Consider the following 9,932-nt stretch of genomic DNA (forward strand, 5'->3'; position numbering starts at 1 on the left):
AGCCTCGCGTTTTACGATAGTTGTTTGCTTAACCTTTCTTCCTACAACAAACTCGAATATAAACACGAACATAATTAAAAATTCAGACAGAGACAAAAAGAAGAGTCCCATTCGAAACTGCTTTAGAGAAAGAGGTTCAACGAGGCTTTTGAGTAATTTGTGTTCTTCCAAGCAAATACGCGTCTTCCACACGTTAAACCTTTGGTCGTGGTATAGCAAGTGACCCTCAAACATGGCTTGTGATCTGAATGAAACGTTATTTTGTAAGAAGGGTCTGAAGTAAAATATTTCGTTGTTGTGGGGAAACCGGTTTTACAAATACAGAGCAACTCTTATTTTTGATTTCAAGATGGTGAAATCATTAACATAGGTTCTAGAATAGCAAACGCGAGACATTGCAGGTAAGCACGAAGGTTCTTACGTGTTTCTAAAGACAGCAGAAATATAAGGATGGACTCCTCTCCGGATTGGAAACGCCAGTCTGGTGGTGAAAGCGGGTTCTTTTGAAAGATGTATTTGATTCTCAAACATCTCGCATAACTCGAGCATTTTAATCCCTTCCATTATAACGATCTTTGGTAGCATCGAAAATAATAAGTTGTCCGCCAAATCGTTAAAGCGTTCCACAATATTGGTTTCAGCCACAGTTTCTATCATGTTGTGTCTTAAAATCTGTTCGTGGACAGCCTTGGCAACTGGGTCTATGAAATCCTAAAAGAATATTACATATCATTTAAACAAATAACAATGCCGAATGTGCAACAGTATATGAATTCATCTATAGTTGTAATGTAAAATCAATTATATCTCATGGTTTTGGAAAGTTCATTCGCAATTTACTTTGAAGTGTTCTTCTGATGCCGAGTCTTTAGGAACGTAAATGGGCAAGTTAGGATATCTCAACATATCCTCCAGTGTTTCAATGTAAACTCTTTTCGATGGTAAGGTCAACTTTGAAAGAAGGCCTCCCGAAATGCATTGCGTCATGACGAAGCAAAAGATTACCCGTGAACAGACGGCCAATTTAAGCCCAGCGTACTCGTATAAATTTGCATTTACTCCTATAAGAAACGCAGTATTCGAATGCCTTGATAAGTAAGTAGCATCAGAAGTCAATAAGAACACCCTTCAGAAGGGGGAGGTTGCTTTGTCGCGTAGTTTGTTGAAACAGAAATAGGGTGCGATGCATTTAATTTAAAAAATTAAAAACATTTTCCTATAGAGATTTCTCAGTTGTGACGTTGTGCCTAGGTAAAACGTCACGGGTTTAGCTTTGGCAGTGGGTGGCCATGTTTGGTATCGCTTTGTTTCTATGAGGAAATAGCATGGGTGACGTCACACCAAGGAGTCTGAGATAGCTCTATATATGATAGTGTATTTTAGTAAAGTCACGCGGTTTACTAGTCCGCTACTGTGGCGCTTCAAGGTAAGAGTTCCCTAAAATTTCTATTAAAACGAGTTCGTAACAGCTTCCGAAAAAGGGGTCTCATTGACATGTGGTTTGTGCTGAATTTATACGAATATTTACCCTGATTAAAGCAAATCTTGATACTCGTAAAAACGTTTTCCAAAACGCGGCTGGGAATCGATAATTTACGGTTCCTGTTCCGAGTGAATTTAGATTTTGAATAACCAATTTGAATGACCGATAAAGCCATGGAAAAACAGAAAAGGGCAACACCGAATGCTACCCAGGTCTGTAAAAACAATTTTCACTTTTAGTGAGTGCGCATTTGAAAGACTACACCAGGTATAGATGTAATTTTAGAAGCAGGAATGGAGAACAGAGTAATCTGGGCATCACAGTTCCGGAAAGAAGAGGCGGGTCCTAGACACAGAGGTAAAAAGGAAAAACGTACATCACCCCGGCAGCAGCGTCATCTAAAAGTAGTTTAAGTGAGCCAATAAGATAATTTAAAATTTACGTTACATGTTGGAGGGAGGGGCTATATACTGGGCTATGATTCAGACTGAAGTAAATAGTAACCGTTCTCCATTCCAGCTTCTAAAATTAAATCTATCCCTGACTATACAGTGGATATTTATTCGAACCTTATTTACCAAAATATCGAAAACGCCCAGAAATGAGAAGGCTGTTGAACGAACTTCAACAGCGTCCCTGGAACTAGTTATAATCCATTCGTCAACTGAGAATACATTGGTGAATTCCACATATTTAAAGTTGTCAATTTTCGGTTGAATCATAGCGAAACCAATGTCAGCTTCCTTAAATTATATTCGAATATGACTACAAAGTGGAACGTCTTAACTAAATAATCTAACTTGGTTGTACTAACCCCCCTGGTAAGTATTCCTAGCATCCCAGTGCCATATCCTTCACCATATATTCGACCGAAATCCATGTCATTCTTAGTGAGAACTCCTGTATAACTAAACAAAATTATGAAGCACCACAGATGATTTGCGTGCCAGAGCACCTAACTCATGGACAGGCAATTGAATAGGGAGGTAGGTTTGCTTAGAGCAACGCCTGAAACTAGCGTTGTGGTGACGGGTGTTGGAAGTTTTTCACCAAATTCGCGCCATTTTGTTTTTTGAGGAGTAGAAGCGAGTAGAAGCCTCCAGCCACCGATATTTATGAGTTGAATTTCATTATTTATTTATTTTAGCTTGTCTCTAATTAAAGATTCAAAAACGATCTATCAAGTTAGTTTTTGTAAATATCACACTGGTATTGTTCATAAAGTCTGTTTAACATTAAGCCTTGGCTAAAAAATATCCCGAACCATTACAGAGGAATTTTTCTTTACGGGACATTTGGCGATAATTTGCGGTCAGTAGACGCGTGAGGGCGCGTGCTACGCATTGACATTTGATAACGCGGGTTTAACATGGCTTTGCCTGTCCATGGGTTAGGTGCAGTGTTTCCACTTTGCGGCGAAAAAGTCCGTTTTCGGCGAAAATCTAGTCTCTGCGCACCAAAATATTGAAAAGCGGCGAAAAGGCGAAAATGCGGCGAAAACCATTTAAAACGGCGAAAAAAGCGGCGAAAACTTTATTTAAATTTTTTTATGGTTCAGTTCGTTTCATCACACATTTTTTGCTCAGTTTTTATAATATCTAGTAGGCTATGGGCTCAGGGTCTGATTAGGCTCACTTAAGTGGTAGTGATTGGTGCCATTGTTTGGCGGTCTTAAATTATAAGGGACACAACAAGCGTGATCGATTTGGCTCAACTTCGCTACGCTTTGTGTTTCTCTCAAGCACAGCCAACTCCATCGCGCTATAAAAGCCCCTTCAAACTATTTTTCCTATCTAAAAGCGCGTATCAGGAATTTTCGGCTTTTTAGCTCGAAAAATAAAAGGAGTCAGCTTTTAACATGATCGTCTAAGGGAGGAACACCATTTTTTGACCCTTATTTTAAAAATTTGGTTCATATTTCTTGAAATTTAAATGAGATGTGAAAATTAAAAAGCGAAAATTTCTGATCCGGGCTTTTACATAGCGTTTGCAGCCTAACCCTATACTATAATAGAGTGGGCTGTGGTTGGACCAATAAAAAGAGAAAAAAATTACGGGATTTTTTTTGCGGCGAAAATCTACTATAGATGGGGCGAAAAACAGCACTTTTGCACCTAAAATGGGCGAAAATCCTAACCTCCGAGTGGAAACACTGGTTAGGTGGTCTGAGGTTATATTTACTTCGTATTCATTTTCAATATTGTTGTTTCAATAAGAAGTTTAACTTCACCGTCGACTACCGGAGGTACCAAGCTATCGAAGAAGCCCCAAAACGGTAACTGGTCAAACGAAATTATCATGTTTTATTTTTAATGTTTTGGCGGTTGGAGCGTCACCATCAAAAATATCACTATTGCAATAACATTCGGATATTTTCTATAGTACTTACGGCTGTGGAGCAATACGTTAGAAACGGCCGTGCCTCCATTTGTGCTGTTTTTGGGTGCTTGGTTATCGGAGAGTTAGAAATTTTTGGGTCTTGGTGTTCACAGAATTCGTAGTGCAAACGTGAAAAATTTAATTCGGTACAGCTACTGGAACAGATCCAAAGTATTTTATAAAAACAATTATTCACTTTCCCCTCGCGGTTAAAACAAATTGTACCTATGCAGAGTAACACTTACGTTTGTAGCAGAATTCGTTAAAAATAGATTTACACGTTTAAACTGAACGCTACCTGCGGACGAAACTAGATCATAGATTTTGAGGTAGCTTAGATCTGTCAGTTTCTTTCGGTTTTATCAAGAATCATAAACCAAAAAAAAAATGTTTTCGAAAACCCAAGCGCAATAACTTTTGTATAATGCGAAAGCACCTGTTGTCGGCAATATTCGTATTTTTGCCTGTTTTAGTTTTTCGAAGTATAACAATGCTGGAGTTCACTTACACAATCGATTAGTCTGTAAAGGGAAAGAACCCTAGCTCCTTACGGGAAAGTCTCCGCTGAGTAGGGTTGCGTATGTTATTAAAAACAGCACAAGGTAAATAAGTATGAGAATATATTTTACGATGTCCTCGTGCTCCGCTTGCATTGGGCTGAAAATTATGTATTAAATAATTAACACCACAATGTTGCCAGGTCGTTGGTGGCCAAGAGACTGCAGAGTGAATGGCTTTCAGTTCAGTTTGAATCAGTACTTGACTAACTAGGCTAAAAAGCGGGCCTGACAACACTGCAATGAAGGTAAAGCTGAGACAATAAGGAGGAATTTCTTCAACTCCTTTAGTGAAAATTATCTCTGTATTAAACCTTCCGACTTTACTTACGAAATATGATGTACTTTATCTACATCGTTACCTCATATATTCCCAAGATAGAGGGAAATAATTAGCCTCCTTGCCAATATGGTTCTTGATAACTATATTTTTGGAATTTTCCTTTCATGTCAAGCTGACTAATTACTGGGTAAACATTGTTTTCGGCATAAGATAATGGGATATATTGCAATTATGGTTAAGTGTTTTTTTTTCTTATTACATTTTTAATTGCACTGTTTATACATTGTGGTATGTTTTTGGTATTGTTTGGTTACATACAAGATTTCTATATCATGTAAATATATACATATATTTTATTGGGGAGTGGGGATTGCTAAGGTAATCGAATCGAATCAATTGGATTTTGTATTAATCGAATAATGATCCGGTGGAAACAGAATAATTTCCGTATTATATTTTTAATTACACTGTTTATACACTGTGGCGTGTTTTTCGGTATTGTTTGGTTACATACAAGATTTCTATACCATGTGAATACATATATTTTTTTGGGTGGGGGATTGCTAAAGTTATCGAATCAATTGGATTTTGTATTAATCGAATAATTGTCCCGTGGAAACCGAAAAATTGTCCCGTGGAAACGTAATAGTTGCCCCGTGGAAACGTAATAATTGTCCCGTGGAAACGTAATAGTTGCCCCGTGGAAACGTAATAATTGTCCGGTGGAAACGTAATAATTGTCCGGTGGAAACGTAATAGTTGCCCCGTGGAAACGTAATAATTGTCCGGTGGAAACGTAATAATTCTCCGGTGGAAACGTAATAGTTGCCCCGTGCAAATCGAATAATTATCCTCTAGCAAACCATTATGGTAACCGAAAAATTTTCTTTTGGAAACCAAATACTTAGATCTAACTTCTTGTTGAAACGTCGTGTTCTTGATGATTTTTTTGTCCTGCGGGCAATTAATAGTCAGAATAGTATCGTAATTTTCTCATAACAAATTTAGTGTTTCACTCCATGTTGTTAGGTTTCTGATTTTTAATAATTCTTCTTAATGAAACGATCAAACTTCTATGAAGCATAGGATTAAGGCTATGATGGATGCTACAACTAAGAAGAAAAAAGACATCTCAAAATTTTTAAGAGATATGCTAGCAAATTCTTCCACTTCCACTCGATGCTGAGCGAGACACACTTCCGTTGTCCATAGAGCAAAAGTTAGGTCTCGAAAAATAGTACCACTTTCTAGCAAAGCTTGTGAGCTATAAAATAGTTAATATGCAATAGCGTTAAATAACTACGAACTCGTTGCATTTATGATAAAACCATTGGACCGAGCAAGGAAGAAACGAGAAATACACTCGAAGAGTCATTTTTCGAAGATGGTCACCAATAGACCCTCTTCAAAAGTCAGGGGGTGTATGTTGATACAAAAACTTGGGATATGGCTTCCAAAAAAAAGGACTTAATTGGACTGGTAACATTGAAGCCTATATGTAACGTCTTTGGGTTCACATACCTTATGTTCCGTCAAGCAGACGATGCTGCGCCCCCTTTTGAAAAGGGCGTATTTAAAAAAAACTGTATGATTTTGTATCTAAAAGTAATTCTCGCTCGCTCATTGCTCGGTGAACAGAACTTAGGTTAACTTGTTACGTTTTTCGAAAGGAGTTTGTGATAAATATACTAGCTTCATCCCGCAATGGAAATGCCAAGCTCGATATTAGAGCTGGGGCTCTCGATAGATGCATTTTCTGTTCGAAAGCTTTGCACATGTCCATAACGCGAATCAGCTCTAGGAGGATGTCTTTAGGGCCAATTCCCAACATATATCCATTCGAAATAGCCTCAAGAGCCTCCAAAACATTCTCGCTGTCGGCGTTAGTCAGCATTTCATGTCTCACGATTTGCTTTTGAACTTCACTCGTGATTCCAAATTTCGATTGCTAAAGAAATTTTAAGCAATTTCTAATTTAAGTACGGTGGCATGAAATGTTTCAGTAAGTCATTTAGTTTTCTCGAGACTGATCGTTCTTTAATTTCTCTATAGATAACATATTATCACTTTTCTATTTATGGGCAGCTACTCACTGTTTCACATTTACAGTAGCTAAACCAATATCACTTCCAGATTCAATTAATAAACAAGTTGGGAAAACCAAAATATTACCTCTCCGTGTCAAGAAGATTATATAAACTTAAGTATCCAATGAAAACGTTATCATGTTTCTGAGTTGGGGTTTCCCATTTTTGTTGTTGTTTTGAAAAATATATCGCAATGCACGGGCCTTGATAGATATAGGAGGCAATGAATGAAATATATCACAATGCACGGGCCTTGATAGATTTAGGAGGCAATGAATGAAATATATCACAATGCACGGGCCTTGATAGATATAGGAGGCAATGAAGGAAATATATCGCATGCACGGGCCTTGGTAGATATAGGAGGCAATGATAATCTCTCTCTTTGCACGAGAGGTTTATCTTTAATATTTAAATAAATATAATTATTTTTAATTATTTTAATCTTCAATAATTAACATTAATAATAGTTAAATCGTTTAAAATAAAGTTATACCTATTATCTTCTCAAACTTTGCTAATATTGACGTTTAAAGTGAAGGGGACCCCTCTTGCCCGCTTTTTTCAAATTTGGGGTATATATACGATTCGTTTCCATTATAATAGTAAGGAAAAAGCGCAATTGCGAAAACCTTTGGTGGCGATCCCACCTTAGGGAGGCTAGACGTTTCTCGTAACCCTAGCTGATCGCCGCGTATATCCTAAAACCAAACGATGATAATGGAGTAGAAGCCAATGATACAGATTGGTGCCTATGTGGAATAGACGGCAGACCAGTGGATGGTGGTGTTAGAAGCCAGTGTAAGTGCAGACTGGTGTCAATGTGGGATTGACACAGAACAGAAGATGGTGGTGATTAGGAGCCAGTAAGAACAGATTGGTGTCCGTGTGGGATGGACAAAGACCAGAAGATGGTGGTGTGAGAACTCAAGTAGAGGAGCCATTTCCGTGACTGTGAAAGCAGTTCGGAAATGGCGAACACGTTTGCTCCGATACGCAAACTGCGAACGCGGTCACGTGGGTGTAACAACAGACAGACAGACACACAGACACACACACACAGATACGACCGTTACAGAACCTCTCCTGGACTACGTCACACGGAGAGGTAACATACACACACAGACACGACCGTTACAGAACCTCTCCTGGACTACGTCACACGGAGAAGTAAAAATGTCTTTGTACACAAAGATGACAAAAAGTAAGAGATAAGTGTAGAAAATTAATTGTTTGAAGTAACAGATATTCAAATTTTCCTTTTTGAAGACGTGATTATAAAACATCAATTATTTGAAAAAATTTCTTATCTTAGTTTTTTTCACCAAAATTCCTTAAGTAATATATTTTATCCTTAAACATGTGCATCATTTTAAAAATAGAAAACGTAGGTATGCATTTTATTTTCTTTTTAAAATTTAGAGATAGTTTGAGTTTTCGGGCCTATAAAGAGAATAAAATGGACAGAAAATCGTTCATAGCACAAAAAATAAAATAAGCATGAAAACTTAACAAAACGTGTTCGTTAATTTTAAAGTTTTCGAGTTTTCAAAAATTGACGTGTTGTATCTCTCTCAAAAGATCACGATCAAGCTACATATCCTTTTGACTCTATTAACTATATCACAGTCAAAGGGCGAATGTAATTTTCGGTTCGCAATATTTTCAATTTTAAAATATAAAAATAAATTCTTCTAGCTCTATTTTTCAGATATCCGAGTATTGGAACTTCCTCGAAGCAAAGGTTTCTAGGAAATAAACAGTAGTATCAAGGTAGTTTCTCTGAAATTTTTGTGAAAAAAACTAAGATAAGAAATTTTTTAAAATAATTGATGTTTTATAATCACGTCTCCAAAAATGAAAATTTGAATATCTGTTACTTCAAACAATTAATTTTCTACACTTATCTCTTACTTTTTCGCGTCTTTGTGTACAAAGACATTTTTCATTAATATCTGTCACTTCAGTCTTAATATGAATTAAAACTGTTTAGAAACTAGTATTTTAAAACTTATACTGAAAAGCAGGCGCTCCATTTAAGTCTTGTGGTGTTGCTCGTTTATTAGTTACCGCGTTTGAACTAACAAGGCCCTAACCATCTATTATAGAAGTATTAATCTTGATTGCTGCAACGCCCAGTCCAAATCAAATTGCCTTCCCGTCACGTGCAAAGCACAGTGGATGCAATAATACAAATAGATTTCGAGGACTTAGGCTAAAAAATTATTACGTAGACCTGTGTACAAAAACAATCTATACACCTGTGCACAAACATATTCCATAGACCTGTGCTGGGTAACCACATTTCCTAAATTTTATAATTTTTCCTATTTTCGGATGTCTTCCTATTAGTTCCTATAATTTCGATAATTTTCCTATATTTTCCTATTGTAGATATTTTGCGCGCTCTCACTTTTGGTTTTGTTATATATATCACTCAAAACAGAAATTTGACAGAAAGTAATGCCGATCTCCACTAGATACTAGCAATCAGCCACCGTGGATTTGCAATACATACTAACGCTTCTGTGATTCAGATATTCCGATCGTGTTTTAAGTTTAAGTTTATCTATATAAACATGAGTGAATCATATACTAGCTCCCTATAAGTTACTCAGCCACACTGGCCTAATGTATCCCGCGTTTTCTTCCCGCCAAAAAAGTGTTACCTATATGCGACCTACAGTGAGAGAAAATAACACTTCTCCCGGCGCTTACGTATTTCCGGTAAAAAACCGGAAAAGGAGATCAACCAATGAAACTTTGAACTGAAAGGTTAGTTAAGTATAAGCATACGACGTTTTAGAAATGTTGTGATTGTTTGCGGACGGTTCAGAGTCGTATTTTATCTTTGAAATTATTTTAATGGGTTAGGGTTGGCGCAATAGGAAGTTTTATTTTTTTCGCATTAAAATGGCAGAATTTTGGATATTTTTTGACAAAGCCCAAATGAAAGAAACTCAAAAATCTTTATTCCGTAGGCAAAATTCAGAGGCAGGAACTATTTATGGAGAGAGAACCAAACTTTATCAAAAAAAAGAGCTAAACAACAACTTAATAGTCATCTCGAAAACCTTACTAAACGTTTTAATAATGCGTCTAAAGAACTAATAGAAAAACTTAAAGAAAGGCCCAACCCATTT

This window comes from Phalangium opilio, unplaced genomic scaffold (assembly GCF_054372755.1).
Source record: "Phalangium opilio isolate 3A_F unplaced genomic scaffold, DU_Popi_V2 ptg001170l_1, whole genome shotgun sequence".
Taxonomy (NCBI): Eukaryota; Metazoa; Arthropoda; class Arachnida; order Opiliones; family Phalangiidae; genus Phalangium; species Phalangium opilio.